This window comes from Ixodes scapularis, unplaced genomic scaffold, assembly GCF_016920785.2.
Source record: "Ixodes scapularis isolate PalLabHiFi unplaced genomic scaffold, ASM1692078v2 PGA_scaffold10__122_contigs__length_95168666, whole genome shotgun sequence".
NCBI classification, from domain to species: domain Eukaryota; kingdom Metazoa; phylum Arthropoda; class Arachnida; order Ixodida; family Ixodidae; genus Ixodes; species Ixodes scapularis.
Window position 1 is genome coordinate 7,521,987 of NW_024609836.1, and position 24,098 is coordinate 7,546,084.

Here is a 24,098-nt window from a genome sequence, read left to right on the forward strand (position 1 = left end):
TCTTTCTTTCTCGGAAGGTAGGCATATGTGACAGTACAACAAAAGGCAATGTTTAGAAAAAAAAAAAACGAGGACGAAATTTTTGTTGCACTGTATAACCCCAAAACACTTGTCAGGGCACGACTGTGGTACTTGTTTTTTTTTTTTTCAATTTTAAACTGCAGGTTACGTGGTAAATATTTGTATGTTTGTTAAGCCTCTCAGCTAGCTGCATTGTAAGTAGTCCAACTGCGAAGTTCGCAGGCTCAGGATCTGTGGAAGATTTTGAAACGGTTTATTAATTTCTGCTTTTACCCTTGTAACTTGTGCGCTGCTGCAAGTGAGTGACAATTCCAGTTGAGCAGTGCATAAGCAAGGGTTTTGCCTATTTCTTAGATATTTCTATTTTATCATTTTAAATGTACTAAAACCCATGTGACTACTCATGCTACGGAAACGCAGAAACGTGAGAAGTCTTTGATTTCTTTCATACGCCAAACAGAAAGACACCTGCAGTCACGTGAGTCTACCACTCAGACAGCTGATTGGCTGATCCCTGTCATCTATGTTTAACGCTAACTACGTTTCCTTCTCCGCTCTTTATTTCTCACATCTTTGAACGTAACTTATTTCATGGAAGTCTTTATGGGGTCTTGTACAAACTTCAGTGCGCGTTGCAATAACCCATCCTGCGGTGGTGTCGGACTCCGATGGTCGTGATTTTCACTGTCCAGTGTCTCTAGTGGCATTACTCGTCTTCATAACGATGTTCACCTCAACTAACAACATCTCGCTGGCTGAGAAAGTTTGTTTCAAACTCCTTGTGTCTTTGTTTCTTGTCTTTAAAATAATCGTTCAAGCAGCGTTCGGTGTCTTTGTGGGATTTTGACGTACACTTTGGGATTTTTAAGGTTCTCGTCGAGCAACAGGTAATAAATTTTAGGCTCTTCTTTTGTAATTCTGGCTAATAATTGTCCTCTATAGCGTTTTTTTTTCTGCGTATTTGATTTAATGTTATCGAAGCTTTCTCCGCATTGTTACTTGACTAGATAAACGGCCAAATGTCAATGCTTGAAAGCAGTTTTCTAGTGCATGTGTGTATGTTGTTTCTTGTTACGTGCGATCTTTCGTTTTGTTGTGATGCTTTTTGTTGCCCAGTTGTTACGTTTCCTGTTTCAACGTTTCATTTTTTTAAGTATGTATAAAAGTTGAACTGCAATAAAATAATGAAGAATACAATCTAACCATGGTGTATTTTTCTTATCAAGTCAAGTCTATGCGCAAGCATTCATCAACAAGAGTTGTCGATGGCAGGTGCTATTTGAACATGTCTGTGAATTCCTAATTGGAATAAAAAAAACCTGCCCTCGGAGGTAATATTATCGAACAATATAGCTCATAGTTGCTGAGGAGAAGGAGAAAGTGACTGAGTTAGTGCCGACATGTTTCGGCCGCGGCCGGTCCTTAGGCAGTCTATTTAAGAACTACTCAAATCAAATCAAGTCTTACTTAATACATACATATTTTATTTTACATATACATATTTTATCTAGTTCGTAGGCACAGTGATGAAGGACATGCCAGGACCGAAGTGCTTTTGCATCGTCTCCACCGCTGTCCCCTTTACAGCAACAACTAAGGGCAGTATTGTATGACGTCACTGACTTTGATAGATATTCCGATCACAATTAATGAGCACGCTCAAATATGAATGTTTCGAGAAAGTTCGTTTATCTTAAGCAAAATGTATATCCGAAGGGAGGTTATTCCTTCGACAAACGTCAAACGAGAAAAAAATCTGTGCGCTTATCTTCAGTCGCAAACGTGGGCGCGATTTATATGTGACAATGTGCAATGTAAAATGAAAGCTGCCACCTATTTTAATAAAAGTGCCAAAAGAAACAGGCAAAGTTAACATTGACGACAACACAAGTCTCGCATATTTTGTTGCCGTCAATCTTAAGGCTCTCCCTGTCTGTAGGCGCTTTCAGCACGTAATTAACCAACTAGCCTAACTCATAATTTTTGCTGCCGCCTAGCAGTCCAAAACCAAGTAGTAAGGGTGCGTTTGTATTAAGTGGTCATTTGGGCGAGTTGGTACTGATTAAACATGATCTAAGTAGCGCACAAGCACAAGGGCAGATGAGAGAAAGATGTAAAGAGGGACAAAGAAGGGAAACACGTAAACGCGCATGTTTCTCGTCTACATCTTTCTCTACTCTGTCCCTGTCTTTTTGTGCGCCCTTTAAACCGTACCTTTGTGTAACTTGGTATTTTTGGAACATATTATGTCCCATATGAAAGGAAAGTACACCGCGCCACACAGTAAAGCGTAAACGTCGACGTTTCTTCTTATCATTTAGATATTATAATACTGAGGAACCCCAATTTTTATAGCCCGATGTTGGTGCCACGGACGTGCCTGTTCCAGCACGCAACTAGTGTTAATGGCTACGCTGTCGTCGTCACAAATAAAATACTCGAGGTACACCCAAGAACTTCTTATGAGTTATAAATGCGAAAGCTTGCACGTTGCTCTTCCACTCCCCTATTTCGTCTGCAACGTACTTGCGTCGACGGTCAAGGGCGCGCGCTCCCTTCGGCGCAATTACATTGGGCGTGGAGCGATGGCGCCGCTGCCTTGCGGACACGCAGCGCCATGGGGTGGCGGTCGTTGAAAATGACACGCAGCGGCCAATGGGAGCCTCGTTTCTTGAAACTATGACGCGCGCCATCCAATGGGACGGAAGCCGAAATCCATAAGCTTCACTCCGCTTCTTTGGGATCGGGGAAACTAAGTGCTGTTTGGCTAGGCTTTTTGCGTGGTTTCAAAGCTGGGAGCCGGCTTCACTCGGAGAAAGAAGTTTAGGAGTCGTTTGGCGCGGCTTCAAGACTGATGACGTCAGCTTGCTTCATGGGACAGTTAATGATTCGCATGACAAAAAAAAGATAAAACCTTGCGATGATTTGGTCATGCCCACAGTGTCGCGCTGTCTACTTAGACACACATTTTTTTTGTTTTTGTTTTAAACTGAGGAGTGTGTATAAATTTAAACTATATGACCCACTTCCTTTTGTATTAAGTATGAGAAAAAAATCAGACACTGTCCTTGCCATTTAGGATATATCTAGAACATCAAACAATAATTAGAAGCAGAACTTCCTGTAGCTAGTGCTAATACGTGCGCCAACGACCTCAAGTGAAAATGAAAGTAAGTATAAACTTTAGAACTTACCGCATTCCGAAACGGCAAGTTAATTTCCAAAATAGTACGGTATTACTTTTAGTCTCATTTGATGGTCCTTCTTACAGCAAAATAGCGTCATTTAAGCAAAATAGGAAACGGTCCGCTTAACACTCTTAATTTAGAAATGTATTTAAAAGAAACTGTCAGGTTTATTGTAGTTCCACAACATAAAGAAAAGCTAATTGATATTGAGTATGAAACTGCATTAAAATATTGTTGTACAAATACTATAATAGAGAACTGTTAGTTCAAAATTTAATAAGGCTTGCTTCCAATAAAAGGCTGAAGGATATCGCTCGTGCCTTAGAGAACACAGTATTTTATTTCTGTATTTTAATTACTGGCTTTACGATTACCATCCCAACGGCGTTGCAGTATAACGTACGACGACAGAATATGTTTGTGATCAGTGTTTATGGGTAAAAGGTCCAGTCTTATACTCGATTACTCTTAATGCTAGCTGACCATATCGTTTTAGACTCAATTTACTTCAAAAGTAAGGCCTTGCTTTGAAATATGGACCTCGCGCCTAAGGCATTCATGATCAGCACGTCACCTCGGAACTCTTGAAGTATCACTCTAAGAAAAATAGATGGTCTTAAAGCTCTAAAGGCAGCATCTGATCTTCTGAACTCCCAGTTGCTCCCCAAAAAGACCTTCCTGTTCAAGCTAGGTACTGTGCAGAAAGGCTGGGGACTAACTGCGCTTGGATGGAACTAACCGAGAGGCGTGCGCAAGCAAAAGCAGTCATAAGTCCTCCTGGTGCATCTGTTTGTTTTAGTCCCCGAAGGCAAACAGAATGCTCCCCAGGAAGACAGCTGACATTTCGCTTGTCTTGCACTGTTAAAAAAAGTCCCGTCATAGTACAGAATCGACCTTCGCTAACTCTTGGTGCCAGATGTTTTCTGTAACCTTCTATAATACCACCAAAGCCGCAGCTCACAGTTGATTTTACCGCTACCATGTGCATTTGTGTACGCTAACAGTAATGTAAATAGGAATCTGCGGCTTCAGTGGTATAACGGAAGGTTACGGAAATTTGACATCAAGAGTTCGCATAGTATGATAGCCTATGCCTGATGTACGGTAAGAGTAATGTAGGTAGTGAACTACAACTTCAGTAGTATACCCGAAAGTTACGGAAAAACCTCTGCATCAAAAGTTAGCGTAGTACGATTCCGTATGCTTGGTGTACGGTAAGAGGAATGTAATCAGTCACCTACAGATTCTGTAGTATAGCTGAAGGTTACAGAAAACATCTGGCATCAAGAGTTAGCCTAGTACGATTCCGCAACGTCATAAAACACTTTCCAGTCAGTTCTGCATCCTCGTGGAACAAAACCCTGACATAAGTCTCCGGTAACTGAGCTGTGGAGTAAACAATGGTTCCAGTGATGATGTCGCCAAATTATTTGGTGTGCAATCTGTCGAAGCACAAATTGTATGATTTTCCCGAAACATCATAGAAGCTGAGTGTAGCGTATGTGTGCAAAAAGGAGCAAACAAAGACAGGTTCTAAGATAATATATTGGTGAACGTGAAAGAAATTACTAGAAATATAAAGCTGCTCGATCTATAACCATCAGATGACTTCAAAACAAAAACATAGTTTAGCCTACTTTATGGGGAAGACGTAACAAGCAGTAACACACAAAACAAGATATATACTCACATAACACTATTTCTTCTTGAAAGTTCCAAGGTACCCCACAACCTGTAGGGCTCTTGTTCTTGCTCCTTTTGAACTTAAGGCATCCTGTCTCATCCAATCGTCCTGGGATACCAGCTTGGTGTCTGAAAATACATGAGGTATATATGCAACAGGTCCGATCTGAGAAAGTAATTGAGGAAGTGAAACGGCATTTTCTGTGAACCATCTTTAAAATAGGTTTGAACTAAAACTAGGATCTCACAAAACAGGGCAAAAGTGATAGGCGCGGCACTATAAGCTCAGAGACGTCACTCATTCAGCAATATTCCAAATGGATAACCGGGTTTCTGGAAAGAAAAGGCGCGGTTGGGCACGAAATGCGCCATGTCGTACTCCTCGTCGTCTCGCCGCCGCACCAGGGGAGCGGCTTCCTATCTTCCTCGATTCTTATGCGAGAGGCCCTTCATTTCCAAAAATATGGCCACTATTCGAGATATTGCCGTGTGAGCGATGGTTTTGCGTGTGTGGAGTCTTGTTGGATGCTTCTGTGGACTTGTTCAGTGAAATCCAAACTTCGGTTTAGTATCCCCTTAAATCAGTGCCTGCTTATATTTTACTCCCCAGGCTAGTTTTGAATACCAAGCTTTATAGCACAAGTGTAAAATCCCATATGTACACAGCTCACCTGTACATATTTATTTATCTATTTATTTATTCAAGTTCCCTTAAAGGCCTTGAGGGAATTACATAAGGTGCATGACACGACAGCATAAAACAGTAACAACGAAATATGCGAATGCATGGGGTGCTGCAAAACAACGTGGCATCGCCAGAAGCAACGGCAATACACAAATTAGTCTGGGTACATGGGGAGCATGAGGTGACGAAAACATTGATGCATGGCAGCCACTAAGCACAAGATAAACAAATAGAACGGCACAGTGGGGATTAACCGAAATGAGAACAAAGAGTGGTGCGAAATGCGGTGGGATCCGTCCGGGTTACACTAAGTGAGGGGAGATCGTTCCAGTCCACAAAAGTACGAGGGAAGGAGGACGAGTTAAAATAGGTTGTACTGCCTGGGATGCGGGAAATGTGACACGAGTGATTTAGCCATGATGAAGATCGACAGGGGAGTAGGAGGAGAGGGTCTCGTAGCGCAGAGAGGTAGTAGTAAATTTTAGTAAAGGAAGTTCGAGTTCGCTCTTGAGGGCGGATGCGCAAACTGACTAATAATATTTCTTCAAAATAAACCTGACAGCGCTGTTCTGGACTACCTCGAGATGATTTAATAAGTATATTTGGTGAGTGCTCCAAATGGCCGCAGCATATTTCAATTTGGGTCGAATGTATGTCCCATAAGCCAATTTTCGCACGAATGGGGGGGCCGATTTTAGATTTCGTCTTATGTAACCGAGGCAGCGAGACGCCTCAGCGCATATAAGCTCGGTGTGAGCGTTCCAGGTGAGATCGTTAATTAGTGTCACACCGAGGTATTTATAGGACAGGACGTCTTCGACTAAGTTATTTTCTAATTTGTACGAGAACTGAGATTCTTGTCGTTTTCGTGAAAACTGAACTAACTTACATTTTGATTTGTTTAGTCTCATTAACCACCTGGTGCGCCATGCTTGAATTTCGTTCAGGTCACTTTGAAGAAGAAGATGGTTTTCAAAAGAAACCATCCTTCGATATAGGACGCAGTCGTCGGCGAAGAGGCGGATGTCAGAGGAAATTTTGCCTGGAATGTCATTAATAAAGATCAGAAAAAGTAGGGGACCAAGAACCGAGCCCTGGGGAACTCCCGAGGTAACCTCAGCCCGGGTGGATGAGGAACTATTAATTGTGGTGAATTGAGTGCGAGAGGAGAGGAAATCCTGGATCTAGGAGAGAATGAGAGGGTCGATTCCGAGGCATGAAACTTTGGGAAGCCGGCGACAGTGGCCAACATGGTCGAAAGCCTTCGAAAAGTCCAAAAATAGGGCATCTGTTTGGTGGTTCGGTTCGAAATTAGTGTATAACTCGTGGGTGAATTCTACGAGCTGCGTCTCATACACATTTATGAGCATAAATGTTTATAAGGTAACCTCCGAACTACACCAAAGCACAAATCATAAAGGGCAACAACCATAAAACAAAATATGTTTATCTCACATTCCACCTATTGCGCCATAAAACCAAAGGTGAAAAATGGGCCGCTAAAATAATTCCTCGCTTTCTTTCCCTCAGTCATGTGCAATAATGAGACGGGGCTGTGATATTACACAGTGATCTGACTGGTTCGTATCATTTTGGGTCAGCCTCTGGAGAAGCGAAAAGCCTATCTTGGAGCAGCAAGAACATTGGGAGCAGGCACCTTATTCTCATTCATTGCTCAGCAAATGGCACGATGAGATTCTAAGGTAGGCCTGCCTCTTACTTAAAACTGGGCTTTCTTTTTTCGCTCCTACCACTCATTAGTGTCGATGTCAACACACCAGTCGGAGCCTCATTCAGGAACCATAACCACGGTATATCACCTATACTTCCATTCAAGATTGAACATTTGTACGAAAAACGAAAAGGTTTCTTTTTCTGTAAAAATAAATACCAGGGAAAGCGCACGCGCCATACCCGCTATGGAGGAGTAGTTTTCCGCTAAGCACGCAGCTGCACTAAGAGGAAGCGAGGAGCGTGCAATCTTAGTGTCTACGCCACAAATGTTGCCTCACCGCTGTGCACCGAAGCGCGGTGTGAAGCACACTCATTTTCTTAGAAGGGGCAATGGGGAATACCATAAAATGTCTGAGTACTGTCAGAATTCAATGCGAAAATCTAATCAAACAGTGCGACATTCAAAGCCATAATCAAAAGTTTCGAACATCCACTCAAGCCTACCGTAGTGATAGGCTTGGTGGTGAGGCCTGTATAGTTTCGGCATTGAGAAAGTGAAATGAACTTTTGGCGCAATGTTGATGCAGTCTCCTAATTTTGCTGAACTGTAGCAGGATATAGCAGGCTGAGCACTTCGGCGTAAATGAAAGGAAAGAAGCCACCTTCGGCACATCTGAGAATTAAAACGATAACCACCATGGGAGAAACAATCTTAGGGATTCCCAGGCACTACCAGAGTTCAGAAACCCCAGTTCTTCTTTTTTTTTCACAGCTAGATTTTCTGGGCCGCATCACAATTTCTATTTTTTTCAACAAATATGAACACTAAAGCAAAAAAAAATGTTTAGCAGTGCCTTCACACTATAATCAAACAATACGTATATATATATAAGAATTCGGGAGTTGCCATCATCTTTGTAATTTGGTAGCCCATAAAACAAATATATTGTTTGATATGTATATAATGGCAGAACTTGAAACATGTTTGTCTTGTAATATTTGTGACCTGTTTAAACCCAAATAAGAAGCCAAACTAAAAAAAAATATTTAAAAAAATCCACAATTTACACAAGACGCAAGTCGGGCAGAAATGCCATGCGTTATTCAGTTCACAAACAAGTTTTCTTCAAATAATCTTTCAGAGCAGGCAGGGCGGGCTCTGGAAGCTCTCCCCACCCCTCGATTTGCAGCATTATGACGTGCTTCTAAAACCTGAGGATGTGGGCGTTTCGGGAAGTTCAGTGTCTTCTGTGCGAGCTATTTTTCTTTTTCTTTTTATTTCATTTTACTTCTGGGTTAAGAAAAGCATATCGCCGCACATTGTTCAAGCTGCGCCGCTTGTGTAGTTGTTTGAGTTGGGTCATTGTATTTCATGTGTTTTCAGATATTTCTATAATAATTGTTTCTATTTGTTTTTATGACAATGGCTGTCTTGTTATTTATTATCACCGTGACTTGTTTTAAATAATATTTCCGCTGCATGAACTGCAGGGGGCAGAGGCGCTGTCAGACATCATGCCTTTATCTCTGCCCCCTCTGCGGATAAATGAAATCCGCAAAACAAATAAAGAAAAAAAAATGGACGAAATGAAGCATTCCTTGGAATAAACTCCACTGTCGTCCCTGTGCCATTGGAATACTTAATGTTGAGTCAATAGTATAGCGCAAAAGGAAGCTACATAGCCTGCACGAAGCTCACATTTTCGATCATGAGCTTGTGACCCACATACAACTGCCAGGAGCACTGAAAGACTAACTGACCAACAGATCAAAAGCAAAATATTACGAAATAAGACATAATTAGTTTGAAAAGCCAATCTCAGGTATTAAAAGCAAGGGCAATACAGCAGTGGGTTTCAGTAGACAATTTTCTGCTCTTGAACAATGCCTGATAATAATACCACACAAGCAAAGGTGCCGAAGTAGTACTAAGTCCCGTTTTCAGGGTCAGGGATACAAGAACAGAGTACTAAAACTCTCTAGTAATATCATAGGTACACAATATAAAGTTTTTTGTTTTGTTTTTTTAGCTACGCTAAATTTAAAAAAAAGAAAAGGCAACGTGAAAGAGGGTCGTTTGAGACCTGGGGCAGTGCTGGTGGTCATGGCGGCCTCTAGAAAAAAGGTGAAACAAGGTAATTAGGATATTATTAAAAATATTTGAAACATTAAAAAAAGACAATTCGATTAGGATGACGAGTCCAATACACCAATATCCGACTCGTTACTCGAAACTTACGAATATTCGCGCACCCCTACGAATATGCTTGAAGCACATTTTTCAGTTATTATGTACCCCAATTTATAAATCTGAGAACAATTAAAGCTTGCGTATCAAGTTGTAAATTCTGGAGTGTCATTTTATAGTAGTATCGTACAAATTATGAAATACAAAATATCTGTAAGAACCAAAAGTCTAGCAAGCAAAAAGCCTCTTAAAATCACCCAATGCGACAATGATGGGGCAGGCGGCCAGGCCATTACGAAACTTCTCCGTCATCTGTATTGTCGCCTAAGATATAAAACATAGCTGTATTTACATGATGAATTCACGACATGTTAGTCAGAAACCATACAGCTGTTAGTATATATTTATTCCAGCAGATGTATAATAGCTAACATAATTAACATTAGCTCTCTTAATTCTCAGTAAGGACCTAATGAACCACGAGAATCAAGCAGTAATGTATCTATCGAGACGTGCTACCAGGCTTCACTGTTACAACCGCAGTCTGCGGTTGTAACAGTGAAATAAGAAAAATAATCCTATTTAATAATCCTAATAATAAGAAAATAAGATAGAAATAAGAAAAATAATCCTATTTGGATTTCAAAAAGATTGTCTGTTTTTGTGCGACTTCGAGGAGGTTATTTTCACAGGAATCATAAAGATGTGCAGTTGTAATAAAAGGTTTCTTCTACAGAGAACACCTTACCCCATGCAACCGGACGAGCTCTTCAAGCTCCTCCCTAAGGTGGGATGCAAGCAACAGAAGAAGAAAGATGGCTGCTGCGTTTTGTTCTTTGACCTTGACCTCAGCCTGGTTCATCTCTAGGCTCCACCCCAAGACAGCATCGTTCTTGGGGCTCGGCTGGAGAAATGTTATCAGCAGGAGCATATCTTCTTCTAGCGTGCTCAGTTATTCATCCAAGCGCACACCTGCAAGCCTTAAATTGCTGCTCCAAGGGAAGGAGCTGTGGGTCCCAGCTTCTTCCATGAAAAAGAAGAGGCTGGGACCACTGAGTAGAAGCAGTGACCAACATTGTCTCAATTTTCAGGTACTTATTTATGAGCTCAGTATTGCCCAGTTTACTTGAGGGAAGTCATTTTTGTAAACAACTAGAAATCGGCCTCCTTTTTCTGCAGGGATACATTTCTGGAAATTGTTTTCGAAGCATGCATCCCAGAAAAGGCTTCGGAAACTTCTACAAGTTTTCAAAATATTGTTGTACTAGATTATCAGTCCTTGAATGAAGTTCCACGAAGCCCATAAACAGCCACTTTTTTTGTACCTTTACTGTTAGTAATATGGCATAAATATCATGGCGTAGAATATGTTCTTACTATTATTTCCACATCTTTTTTTTCAAAATTCCTTCAGAAATATGATTATAAATGGCATGCATGTACCATCGGATTCAAATGAATTGCGAACAGTGATGGAACTTGGAGTGCACTACCGGCGCAGCTTCCAAGCTTAGGTTGTGCTTGGCGAGGTTCAAACACATCGGAGTGGGAAGCACAAACTCGCAGCGCTCTACTCCAATGTGTTTGAACCACGCCAAACACAACCCAAGCTTGGAAGCTACGCCGGTAGTGCACTCCAAGTTCCATCACTGTTCCCAATTCATTTGAACACGATGGTACAATCGTCTGCAACTTTGCTGGAGGAAGGAGCGCCAACCGAAAGGCAACGATGAATTGTCTGACAGTGCAGAGCACTGGTCTCGACAGCATGCAGCGCTGTCAGATGGCGCAGTGATGCCTTTCGGCTGGCGCTCCCATGTCCCGCATATATTTGCAGCTGGCTGCGCACGTTATGTACTGCGCTTATGCCCTACTAATGGCTAGGAGAGATGTACACTTATTATTAGCTTGATTGCCAAAAAGATTGAATTTTTCGACAAAGCGCCTAATAAAAGTTTTAGTGACCGTAGGGGTCTCCCGTGGCTTGCCAACTTAACTTGACCACTGTTTAGTGCCGTAATTGCCAGAAAATTCAAGAATAATTTTGATTTAAGGACGAAAAAGGCTCCCTTTACACACGCAAAAATTCAGCTTTTATTTTTTTGCACGTAGTGACACTCCTATCATACAACATAGTAATACCATCTGGTCACACTAAGTGAGGTGTAGAAATCTAAAAGACAGAGAATATTCATGTGATTTACTCTCTTCCATTGTTATTTACTTTTGGGACTGGAACGAGGCATGTCCTGCTTACTAGTCCATTTCAATATTGATGCTGATTTTTCTAGGGGTGAACAAACTACTACCCGACTAGTTTTTAGTTTCGAGCAAGATGAAACTCACAATTTGAGTTTGATTTAATAATATTATTCGCTACGCTAAATTGTAAATGATTCATAATCATGTATATAGTGGGACCTCGTAGATGTTTTCCCGCTGATAGGTTTTCGCGGTTGTTGCGTTCAGAACACTTATACTTCACTGCTTCCTATTAATGCACAAGGCGAGCTTCACTACTTTGCACTGGCGTTTCAGGAGCAGCAGCTGACGCGGGGAAGTATCCGGGCTAACTTTATTCGATGGACTCTGAACATTTTGCTCATATACCTGTAAGGCTCACATTCTTTCATTTCAGCTATGTGTTGATTGCTGATTTAAAAGAAAATGAGTTGAAAATTAATCACAACCTACTGAGTTAACATAGCAAATCTCCACAGCAGTGCAATATATTTTTCGAAAGTTGGTTCCCTGTTTCATCCATAGCTCCTCAAAGTGCAAGGGCAGGGGGGGGGGGGGGGGGGGGGGGGGGGCATCTCCTTTTTGGCACTGAAAACGTATAGACAAGATTCAAATGTATTAAAAAAGATGTGGAAACAAACCAGAGCTCTCTGGACGGTACATCCGTACCTTCTTTCAAGGGCAATTTGATACTTCAAACCCATGTTACAAATTTAAAAAAAAAAGAACAGAGCGCGGATGGCTTAAAGAACATGCTTTTCGTGTCAGGCTCGCCAAATTATGAGACGCTGGAAAAAAACAGCCTTCTGCGTTAAGTCCTTATTTCGAACTCCTTTTCGTTCGCGTTCTGCCCATTGAAAAGCATGCGGGAAACGCCTCAGCACGCACATCGTACCGCTGTGCCGCAGTGTTCTTCCGCAGCATTAAGGCCGTCTGCTTTCATCGCCGTCACCGTGGCAACGAACGCCGAATTATCTTTTCGGACGGCGCATGTATCATTGGGGAAAGCGTTAATCCCCCTTCCCCCCCCCCGCCTCCCTACCTTTGTTCAAGCTGCTTCGCGGCGACAGCGTGCGGCTGCTCATTACAAAACTATTAAACTTTGGCTAGCAGACGGCGTTCGGGAAATCGGCGTTCGTTGCCATAGTGACGGCGATGAAAACAGATGGCCTTTATGCTGCGGAAGAACACTGCGGCGCAGCAATACGAGGTGCGTGCTGGAGCCCTTCCCGCATGCTTTCTTTGCCGTCTGCTTTCATCGCCGTCACCATGGCAACGAACGCCGAATTATCTTTTCGGACAGCGCATGTATCCCCGGAGAGCGTGTTAAACCCCCCTCCCCTCCCCTTCCCCTCCCCCCTCCCCCCCCCCCCCCCCCCCTCTGTGTTCACGACACTTCGCGGCGACAGTCTGCGCCTGCTTATTACAAAACTAAAAAGATTAGGCTAGCAGACGGCGTTCGGGAAACCCGGCGTTCGTTCCCATGGTGACGGCAATGAAAGCAGACGGCCTTTAGGCTATGGAAGAGCACTGCTGCACGGCGATACGAGGTGCGTGCTGAGGCCCTCGTATCAAGTCCTTATTTTGAACTCGTAAAGAGATCAAAATAAGGACTTGACGCAGAAGTCTGGTTTTCTCCAGCGCCTCATAAATTGACAAGCATTATATGAAAAGCATGTTTCTAAAACGGGGTTCGGTAATAGCTTTTTTTTTCTTTCTTTTTTTACAACAACATCGGTCTGAAGTATCAATATGCCGTTTCAAGTATACTTACTCGTATAACAGAAAATGTTGCTATAACATACATTTTTAGCCTAAATTTCATAGTGTTCAATGTGTTCAGAAATATAATGTATTGTTCTTCAAAATAAAATTACATACCTCCTTCGTAATGCGCCCAATAAGTTTACAGGCTTATATAACAATTTTGTTACGTAAACAGCGTAAGATGCTATACACTTAACTCATGAAAAATCTTTCACAGAAAAGTATACTTGTTGAAGTCGTTAAGAAGGTGCTCTTTTACGAACAGCAAGGCCAGCTTTAATGTCCAAAGCTGAGTGCTGGGGCTCACATAAGTTTATGAAGGCTCTGATATGGGCGTAGCACTGTTGCACAGAGCCGTTTATTGGGAGAGTTTGGCCATACATTGGTTTGAATAGGCGATCATCTCGGAGCCAACCACAGGCCGCGAAACTGCCCCTAGCGGTGGTCGTGTGCTCTAAATTTGTGACACGACTAATTTAAGCCGTTTTAGCGTCGCTGGAGTGAAAAGGTGTGACTCTCAGTGACTGAAAACGTGGCGCATGTGAGTTTGTCGTCACGTCCATATTCAACGGTAGAATAAACGAACATGCGTTTCAAACCAGGCAAAGCGAACTGCGTGGTGCGGCGAGATCGGCGAGATCGACTGGAGCCCGAGTGACGAAGAAAAAAAAAAAAAAAGTTGATAGCGGGCCTGGCGCTCCCGCGCTCATTTGAAAAAATGGGCGGTTGCTGTGCGCTGGAGTGCCCGAACAGAAGTTCTGCGAGAGTTCGGCTGTTTAAGCTCCCGAAATCACCCAGGAGGAGGAAGCTGTGGCTGGATAGAATAGGACGTGGCGCAGGATGGAATCCCTCTGCCTGGACGTACGTTTGCCAGGTAAGGTATTGCTAATATTGTCACGCGAGAGCAGCGAAATAATTGCTCCGACATAGACCGTGAAGTATTTGTTTTGCATTACATTGTCTGGTGCGTTTGAAGCGTCTGTGGGCTTTCGCGGCACCACAGAAAGACGAGCGGTCCACCTGTGGCGTCGTACTTATCGGGCGCTACGGTGGAATTGTAAAGGCGCGTTCACACCGGCGATGCGATCGAGTCACGCGATAATTTTCATTGCAAAAGCGACCATCGCAAAAATAGAAAGAGAAAAAAAAAAAGGCGACGCGGTTTGAGCAGTTGCTAGCTGACCGCTTTTTGCGGTCCGATCTAGTCGCGGAACGGCCTAGGCAATCGGCGTTCGGAGCAAATGTTTTCGACAAGCGACTCGCTCATCGAATACGCCCGTGTGACCATTACGTGTTTTGAGTGCGCGAGCCTCGTCTTCGACTGTAGCTTCCGCATGCCCATGTTTGACGTCGCCCAAAACGTTATCCGCTACAGGACCACTTCGAGCCCTCGCAATACCAGACAAGGCGTTTTGCCGGCTGGAGGAAGCTGAAGGCAACAGCTGTTTCAACCATCTTTTCAGAGTCAAGAAGCCAAGTGAGTGCCTGTGGCAAGAACCCAACTTTTATTCCAGTTAATCTGCACCTTCATCAGGTGTGGTTCATTAGTGTAAATGGTGATTAGGTATTGGATAATGAGAGTAACTTAAAGCAAGTAATTATAAGAGTAACTTTGAAAATAAATAATTCATCTTCTACTGATGTGGTTTTAAAGACACAGGTGACCAACTACTGGGAATGAATACTGTGGCATTGATTGACATTGCAATCTAATAGAGACCCTTTTTGAATTCTGAGTGATGGTCGTGGAGGAGTGCATGATACAACACCAATCAGTTTTGCAGCCTGATGTAACTTAAACTACGGCTTTTTGGAGACGACCAGTGGTTCAATGCAAATGAAAAGTTTTATTCTGTTGTTTTTGTTAGTGGCACACAAAACGTTCTCATCACACTCGGCTGCCTTGTGATGCAGCGACAGGCACCGCCAGCAGGTGTATGTCGATAAAAAACAAAACCCTTTGCATTTGAACTTTTATTTTAACTCCGTCTCAATTCTACCCTTCTTATTTTGACCATTCTCATCTATACTCCATCTCAAGACGCCCTTCACATTTCAAGCTTTCTTGTTTCAACACATTCTCGAGGGACTCCCTTTGTGTTACAATCTTTCTCATTTAAACTCAAATTTTTCGTTTTGACCGTTACCGTTTCAACTTATTCGTAAAAACATTTTTGCATTTGAACCGGTCCTGTTTTAATCTCTCCGCAAATGCTTCTTAAATTTCAGATCTGTTTACAGAAAGCTTTGTTATCAATCAGCTGTATCCCAACAGTTTTGCAGAGCACTGCAGCATCATGATGTGCTTTTGTCCAATGCTGCGGCATGCTCGGTCAGCCTTTATTTTAAAGTTTCATTTCCCCTCACAACTTTTAGATAGAATGAACACAAAGGAGGTTAGAAACGGCTTCAAAAAGACAAATAAACAGGCTACTATACTCTGTTTCAGTGTAACTTGACAAAGAATGAAGGCTGCTTCCCAGACGAGCCTATTTGATCGTTGAGGCGAGCCACTGACATTGCGCCGTCAGTGAGCATTACCCCTGTGTGAAACAGTGCCCATGCTTCACACCGTCGCACTGATTGGCTCACGTGGGCCGTAACCTTTGTTGTTCGCCCACTTATGGTGAGTTGGAGCAGAGAGTTCGCCCTAGTCTTGTTTTAGAAAATCACGCAAAGAAATTTGCGTCGCCAAGTGGCACAGTATGTCCGAGACATTTCTGTTCTTCTTAGCCCACTTCTGGCCTCTGCCACACCTGGAACTTCCACTTGTTATAAATGCGCATATTCAGGGTGTCCCAGCTATGTCGAACCAAGCTTTCAAAAAAGGAGTGCTTTAAAACCAACTGTCCGTTGTTAGTAGTCACCTTTTCTATAAAACAGTAATTTTCATTGATTCTAATTAAAGAATTAATGAGAAATTGACCTAACTTTAAAATATTGATAAAAGGGCACAAATGTCAGTTGGAAGTGAGGTGTTTGTATCGTAGTGCACCTTGTGTGTGTCTTTTGTCCAGCCCTTACGAAATGACCATCAAATATGGTACCACGAGACAACATGCTATTTTTGAACACCCAATTATGGCGCAAAGGTGGGCCGCGAATAGGCATTCTTTGAAGGTTGGAATAAAAAGCAGGCAAAGCATACCATATGTTAAAACACGTCGAGCGCGTGCTCTCTACAACTTGCAAATTTACACCTTTCCTTGAATGAACATTTAAAGGTCTTCTAATTTGTTTTAATGAATTAATTAGGCAAAATAAAAATATTGTGACTCTTCGCCAAGAGGCCTACTAAGAACATTAGTTCTGTTTGCATAGAGCACTTAGTCATTTTATTAAAAATCTTGGTTCGAGATAACTGGGACACCCTATATAGATCACGGCTAGGGCCTCACTTTTTCTGGTAAGTACAATTAAGGAAATAACCTAATATTTACCCTCTCGGGCATGACACTATTGTTGTGTCGTGATTTTCCCCGTTTGTTTGTCGGAGCACCCCTTTTTCCGGGATTCCAATTTTGAAGCACTTTCCTACTCGTAACCGTGGCTTCAAGGAAGACAAGTAGAGATATAATAATGTGGACAGCAAGGGAGCCCCCATTTTGGTGTAAGTATGCCCAAGCACGCTAATTGCTCAGAGACATGAATGCCATTGCTACGAGTTTTCTACAAGTTCTCTGTACAGCAGTCCACATAATAAAATGAAAGTGGCACTCTCACTAGGCTGTCGATGGGAACTCTCAGTTGATTAAAGAACATGCTCTTTACCGGTATGTGATATGTCAGTTTGCATGTACGATATCCTCAGTCAGTCTTCCCGCCAGAACAAACTACCCTGCTGACAAATGCGTGCCGTTCCTGTTCGCCTGAATAGTGAAATCCAGGTTAATAGCAGTATCAAAAGTTCCCATTCACAAAGATAAATTAATTAGTACGCTGAAATAAAAAAGTTGCTCCGAGAGTGGATAAACAGTGAAAGGTTGTTTTGAGAAGGGTCCGACTGCAAAAGTTTTTTTGAGGACTGTAAAAATGAGTTTCATTGAGAAGGGATAAAATGATAGTTGTTTCAAGAAGGATCAAAATTAAATAATTTTTCTGAGATCTGTAAAACTGAGATTGAGAGGGGATAAAATGAGAAAGTTTGTTTTCAGAAGAGTCGAAATGAGAAAAGGAGAAATACAAAAGTTATTTTGAGAAGGTTAAAATGTGAAGGCACATACAAGAACAAAAAATGTGAATAGGTTAAAATGAGAACCACCCCCACTACCAGGTTATGTTCCATGGCTCTTGCACAGCTTGGAGTGATCTTGTGACGTGGAGCATCATTCTTTTCCCATGCTGGAATTGCAGGAACCAGCAGCCGGGGCCTCGATGGGAACCCTGCAGGCCTGTCTTCGGACAGCGCCTTCCACCGCAACCAGTGGGATATGCTACGCAAGTGTCTTCAAGGGACCTGTGTAGCCCTGAGGTAACACCGCCGCACTCTTTACAGCAGGCAGCACGGGCCATGCAGCAGCACCAGACTGGTGCAGAAACATTCCACGGCAGAGCCTCCAGCAGCGTGGTATGTCCCATGGTTCCTGCACAGCTTGGATGGATCTTGTGATGCAAAGCATCACTCTGTTCCCATCCCATGATTGCAGGAAGCAGCAGCCAGGACCTCGGGAACCCTGCAGGCCTGTGTTGGGACGACGCCCTTTATGGCATCCAGCGGGTTGTGCTACGCAAATGTTTTCAAGACACCTGCGTAGCCCTGAGGTAACACCACTGCACTCTTTACAGCAGGCAGCAGGGGCCATGCAGCATCTCCAGACCGGTGCAGAGCCATCTAGCGATGGAGCCTCCACCAACAAGGTATGTACTCCCAAGGTGCCTACACAGCTTGAATTGATTTTGTGACGTGGAGAATCATTTGGTTCCCATGCCGTGATTCCAGGAAGCAGCGGCCGGGACCTCAAGGGGGACCCTGCAGGCCTGTCTTCGGACAGCGCCCTTCACCACAACCAGCGGGATATGCTACGTAGGGACCTGTGTAGCCCTGAGGTAGCACCACCGCACTCTTTACAGCAGGCAGCAGGGGCGATGCAGCAGCTCCAGACTGCTGCAGAGACATTCCACGGCAGAGCCTCCAACAGCGGGGTATGTCCCATGGTTCCTGCACAGCTTGGATGGATCTTGTGATGCGAAGCATCATTCTGTTCCCATGCCATGATTGCAGGAAGCAGCGGCCGGGACCTCAAGGGGAACCCTGCAGGCCTGTCTTCGGACAGCGCCCTTCACCACAACCAGCGGGATATGCTACGTAAGTGTCTTCAAGGGACCTGTGTAGCCCTGAGGCAACTCCACCGCACTCCTCACAGCAGGCAGCAGGAGCCATGCAGCAGCTCCAAACTGGTGCGGAAACATTCCTCGGCGGAGCATCCAGCCGCGGGGTATGTCCCATGGTTCCTGCACAGCTTGGATGGATCTTGTGATGCGAAGCATCATTTTGTTCCCATGCCTTGATTGCAGGAAGCAGCAGCCGAGACCTCGGGAACCCTGCAGGCCTGTTTTGGGACAATGCCCTTTACAGCAACCAGCGGGTGGTGCTACGTAAGTGTCTTCAAGAGACCTGTCTAGCCCTGAAGTAGCAACACCGCACTCTTTACAGCAGGCAGCAGGGGCCATGCAGCAGCTCCAAACTGGTGCGGAAACATTCCACGGCAGAGCCTCGAGCAGCGGGGTATGTCCCATGGTTCCTGCACAGCTTGAATAGATCATGTAATGCGAAGCATCATTCTGTTCCCATGCCATGATTGCAGGAAGCAGCAGCCGGGACCTCGGGAACCCTGCAGACCTGTCTTGGGACAACGCCCTTTACGGCAACCAGCGGGATGTGCTACGTAAGTGTCTTCAAGGGACCTGCGTAGCCCCGAGGCAACACCACCGCACTCTTTACAGCAGGCAGCAGGGGCCATGCAGCGCCTTCAGACCGGTGTGAAGGCATTTAGCGACGGAGCCTTCACCAGCGGGGTATGTCTCATGGTTCCTGCACGGTTCGGATTGATCTTGTGACGCAGAGCATCATTCTGTTCCCATGCCATGATTGCAGGGAGCAGCAGCCGGGACCTCGGGAACCCTGCAAACCTGTCTTGGGACGACGCCCTTTACGGCAACCAGCGGGATGTGCTACGTAAGTGTCTTCAAGGGATCTGCGTAGCCCCGAGGCAACACCACCGCACTCTTTACAGCAGGCAGCAGGGGCCATGCAGCATCTCCAGACCGGTGCGGAGCCATCTAGCAACATGGCTTTACATGTCCCCGCCGGTATTGGTGATGGCGACTGTACTGACACGCTCAAGGCCAAGAAATCAGGGGGCTGGAAATGCTATCACATTTAAAATAGCTGGGCTACCCTTAAAAGGGATACTACAACGAAATTGAAAATATACCCGTCGTGTTCAGAAATTGGCTGAATATGATCCACGTTATCCGTAAATGACAATTGCTCGTTTGTATTTTGAGCCTGATGTCTGTATTTATCGTTTTAAACGGCCCGATCTGGCAAGCGCTCGGAGAGCAGCCAGCAAAGAGCACATCACATCCGGTGCAATCGTGACATAGTTTGTCTCGAAATGAGCAAAGCTGCGGCGAGGCTGACGTCAGGATTCCCTAGCCGTTCCAGCCACCGAAGTGGTCGAAGCACGCCACGATCGGGTCACCGCAACTAACCGCAAAGCTATTTTCCTACGAATTTCGAGTGACGGGTTAATCTTCTATAATCTTGTAGAGAGAGAATAGCGACGTCTGGGACAAACAAAAGAGAGCCCGGTTGAGTGGGGAGTTCCTCCCTCCCCTCTTCTCTTGAGCCGGTCGTAGGGCTTTTGGGATGATGTCAGGTTCAAAGCATGTATAGCTCTAGGCGAGACAGTTATCGTCACTACCTGTCAAGGTTCCTAGACGGGAATTACAAACAAGGCTTTAGTAACATCCACCAGGTGCTCTTTGCTAATCATTTAATTTGTCTTAAAATTTCTTTTCATATCTTTTTTAACAAGATAATAGCGTGTCCAATGTGATACTGCTCCTTTGAACAAGTATAGACCAAAAAGTAAGCGCCGAAATTTCGTTGTAGTATCCCTTTAAAATGATTTCAACAAAATCAAACAGTGGTTTTGAAATCGAGGTAAGTGACATTTGTAGCACTACAACCACCTAAGTGACAATGGAGTGTGTGCTTTACTGCAGTGTGGGCATTGATCACAGAGAAACACTGTAAATTTAAATGCAAAAGCGTTGTCCTCATCAAGTGACAACAACTTTAAGAGCGTCTTAAGAACTCGTAATAAGTGCAAAAAAAAACGATTTGTGTGGACAATACAAGCGTAAGTTGTCTACCTTTACCTCCATATGTCCCCCTGCAGTTCTTTGACTGGCTGAGGGTGCAGTTTCCAGATTTTAGGTTTTAATGCAAAAGCATTAACTGTTCCATAGACGAACCGACGTCATCAGCTTTGAAGCCACGCCAAGTGGCACCTTCCCCTGTCCCAATGGAGCAAAGCCTGTCGTCTGTAACAGAAATCTGATGGATAGGCTGCCATTGGCTGTTGCGCATCATCAATGAACGAGGCTCCCATTTGCCCTGGCGCGGCGTAGTTCCAAGGGCTGCCACCAGAGAAGCCCTTTCTATGGCGGTGCAGCACACACAGCGGCCCGGCTGCTGGTAAGAGGTGCGGCGGTGCGGGCCTGGCTGCGCAGCCTGCTCAGGCAAACCCTGGAGAGGCTGCACGGCCGAGCTCAGCGCGGCGCGGCCACTTCACGAGAGCACGCACTCGGCCATCTAGGCCACTACACCACAGACGAACTAAGGGAGCAGAGCGACATTCATACTTTCGCATTCACAACTCATAAGAAGTGCTTAGGTGTCGTCAGACTTCGTTCCTTCAGCTGAGTTTACCACACATTGCATTGGCTTGAAAATCTAAAACTCTGCATTTCTTTGTTTGTAGGTGAGCACTGCTCTGCGGGTGCTGAGCCACTCGACAGCCACCGCCCTTCGCTTCCTGGTGGAGAACCATGGATGGAGCAAGGACTTCCTCACCACGGCCTGGTTCTTCGAACAGGTTAATAAGTGGTTTGACCTCATGAGCAGCAGGCACCCGGTCCTTGCGATTAGTAGACAGAATGAGGCCCGCTACAAAGACACACTGGACTTTTTGAGCAATTTTAAGGACCTGCTGCTCCGTGTGACAATCGGGGATGGAGTGTTTAAAACTGTACGAGCGGGCGTAATGCTGTCAACTAAGTCCATTTTGGACCTGCAGCAGAATCTCATTGAGAGGAACTCCTTTTCATTTATTTTGACATCCCGGTTCACGCAGGATTGCCTGGAAAACCTGTTTTCAGTGGTACGAGAGGGAAATCCTTTGCCAACTGCCTTGGAGTTTAAGATGGCCCTTAAGATTATTACCCTGTGAGAGTACCTTAAGGTTTGTAAGGCAGGGTCCTACGAACTGGACGATGCTTCATTACAGACCTCGCAGACCTAAATGTACTGCCCACTGTGCCCACTGACACTTTGCTGGAGGAAGTGGAATTAACTTTGTCACATCCTGAAGAGAATAGCTTTGACTATTACTGTGGGTACGTGGTGAGGACAGTCATTAAAAATAATGCTGTGTGTGACACCTGTGCTGCAGTTGTTCAAGAATGCACAGCACCTGCAAACAGCCTCATCAGGCTCAAAAATTATGTCCCAGACGCACTGACTTGTCCGTCTGAGGCTGCACGCGCCCCCTTCACAATTTGTGAAAGAGTGTTTCGCAGCCCCATCCAAGATTTGATGAGTGCGCAGGGGATCTTGAACAGCCTGTCTGCAAGGATGGCCACAGAGAGCCAACGTATTCAGCTGCCCGAGTGCCATGAGATAAAAACTAAGCTTATTAGGCGGTTCTGTCTCAGCACGGCTGCAACTGTTCCTGCGAGAAAAGAGTCGCAGGTTGGCAGCTAGGGCAGCTGAACACAGGGACTTTGCCAGCAAGTCCATGGCTGTACCGCGTAGGAGGGATTAGTGTTTCGCTCCCCTCAAGTGAGGTGACTGCTGTCCCTGCTTTCATTATTGTTTTTTGCTTTGCTTTCTTTCTGTATAGTGCAGCTTCTGCTATTTGGTTTGCGCATTGCTTTTGTTCTAAGCTCTTGGCTGAACTTTTGTTTTTCTATGGCTTTGAATGTTTGTGTGCTTTGCATGTGAGCTTATGTAAGCCTCTGCTGTCATGCGAATATCCTTCGTGTCTCGTTTTTTGTGCTTTGTCTATTTTTCTTTTATTCTGAATGCTGTTCATGTTTTACATGCTCCTTTTGCTTGACTTTGATTTTTGTTCCTGCTTCCTTGCATGGAAGTCGATGCAGAGACTTGGCCATGTGAGCCTGTCTTTTCCCCTGTTCTTCAGTTTGCTTTCTTCTTGTAATTAGCACACTCTTTCTGTATTCACATGTTTCTCATTTCTTTTGCACCCGCTCAAAACTTTTGCAGGCCGTTCTGTTGCTTCGCAAGCTTTGCATGTGAGCCTTCACCGTGCAAGACCCTTACACTTCGGCACCTGCACTTCGCCTCCGACCCTTTCTTTTATCCACCTACCTATTTGGATTTTCCAGTTTTGGTGTTTTCTCTTGCAGTGGCACGAGACCCACGTCAGCTCCATGGTCATCGCTTGAAGCTTTTAGGTCTGTCTCGTTTCTTTTCATTGTGGTTGCCGACTTACTAATTGTCGAGCATTGGTGGGTTAGTTTGTTTGCAGTAGACTTAACTGCAGCCATTTCGTTTCTGGTAGTTAGTTTTCGTCTGGACGCTTGTACTCAGTCCAGCAAGTGCGAGAGCTGTGTTAATGTTCTTATGCTCCAGTGCTCCAGGATGTTGCAAGGAGGCTGGTGGCTAATCATGTGCATGCATCAAGTGCAATTGTGAGCCAGAAGCTCTTTTTCTTTATTGTTTTGCCTTTATCAACACCACGGTTCAAATATTGGTGGTTGTTAAATCTGTGTAGTGCAAGGAACATGCATATTGGTTTGTTATGGAAGAACTTACATGACTGCATCATACATGTCCGTTACATGGTCACAAGCAGGCTTTTAAGAAGAGACAAAGCTACAGCTGTTGCGTGGGAAAGTCTCCAGAAACACTGGCCTCCTGATGGCGGGATCCAACACTCCCCCATGCGAGCTAAAGGTTCATCTGGGTAGGTGCTCTCCATGCCCGAGCGGGGCATCCTTGCACCGCTTGTATTGATTGTTTCCTGGTCCATAGCCTAGTTCTTTTGCTGGTTCACTGCCAAACAAGAAAGTGTCCAGTGGGGTCATTCATAACACAACTCGCAATGAGTTAAGTTAGTATGTCTTGGGCACAACTGATCCATGCTCCAGGCGACGCCTCATTGTGCCGTGATGGATTTGTACCAAAGTTTTGCGCTTTCTCAGAATCTGGGAGATCGTCCTGGCACCCAATGTTCTACAGCTCCGAAGTTTCTTGCAAAGAGAAGTTTGCTTTGCTTGAGGTTGCTGGATCTCTACAGGTCTACCCTTGCTTTTCTGAGTGATGAAATCCATGCAACAAACTTGAGAGAAAAGTTGATCATCAGCTCTGCTGCAGATTGTCCTCCTGTGGCAGACAGTG

The 24,098-nt window shown here is 44.5% G+C and overlaps 1 long non-coding RNA gene across 1 annotated transcript; it reads left to right on the forward strand.

Annotated features, from left to right (window-relative positions):
• Positions 1-18,242: 18,242 nt before the first annotated feature.
• Positions 18,243-19,127, forward strand: LOC121048210. The gene is made up of 3 exons (XR_005798855.2): positions 18,243-18,304; positions 18,669-18,752; positions 19,101-19,127. It is a non-coding gene; the product is annotated as an uncharacterized LOC121048210 (long non-coding RNA).
• Positions 19,128-24,098: the final 4,971 nt, after the last annotated feature.